Source organism: Astyanax mexicanus, chromosome 3 (assembly GCF_023375975.1).
Source record: "Astyanax mexicanus isolate ESR-SI-001 chromosome 3, AstMex3_surface, whole genome shotgun sequence".
NCBI classification, from domain to species: domain Eukaryota; kingdom Metazoa; phylum Chordata; class Actinopteri; order Characiformes; family Acestrorhamphidae; genus Astyanax; species Astyanax mexicanus.
Window position 1 is genome coordinate 59,402,880 of NC_064410.1, and position 1,185 is coordinate 59,404,064.

Sequence of the window (1,185 nt, forward strand, 5' to 3'; positions counted from 1 at the left end):
TATATATATATATATATATATATATATATATATATATATATATTATTAATCCAACAGGCATTAATATGGAGTTGTTACACTACTGGGAAATCTGCAGAAGCTTTTACACCGTTACTCCTATTATAAACCCATTCTCATTAATATAGAGCTGCTGTTCATTTACAGCTACACTACATGGACAAAAGTATTGGGACACCCACAGATTACATATACAGGAGCTTCTCACATCTCATTCTACACCTGTACTCATTAAAATAGAGTTTACATTAAAAATAGAGCGACAAAATACCATTTGCAGCTCCACTATATGGACAAAAGTATTGGGACACCTATAAAAGCTTTAATGACGTCTCATTCTAAACCTATAGGCATTGATTTAAAGGTAAAAGCAGGAAAGTGCCATCGCCATGGCTACAGACAGACACTTATCACACTTAACACCGTATAAATATAACCTAATATAATATTCAACTGGTTTTTTTTATCTAATTAATAAAACATACTTTCTCATTTTTTTGAGATATTACAGTTTTTTAGATCCTAACATTATTTTGAGATATTAAGTTATTATTTTAAAATATTACCTTATTTTGATAAGCCATTATTCTGAGATATTTATTTTTTATTTTGAGATATTAAGCTGTTTTATGAGCTCACAAGTTATTTTGAGATCTTAAGTGATTATTTTGAAACATTAAGCTGTTTTTGGTTATTAAGTTAAATTAAGTTTTTATCCTGAGATATTAAGCTGTTTTCTTAATAATTACATTATTTTAAAACAGTTATTTTGAGATACTATCTCATTATTTTGAGATATTAAGTTATTATTTTGACATATTAAGATATTTTGAGATGCTAACCCATTACTGTGAGATACTACACTAAATGGACAGAAGTAATCGGACACCTACACAATACATAAACAGAAGCTTTCCCCATTCTAAACTCATAGTAATTAATATGGAATTAAGCTGGACTTCAGTCAGCTCTTTTGCTCCACCCACTCTTTTACTACTGACTGTAAAGTCAGTCTGATTGGCTGGGGGCTGGATTTTATACACCTGGTGATGACAGGGCTAAATAAAACACCTAAATTCAGTCATTAAAAAGCGTCTCAATACTTTTATCCATGTTAAGTATATTTTAAAGACTCCTAATGATAATAAACAAACACAACACACCAAA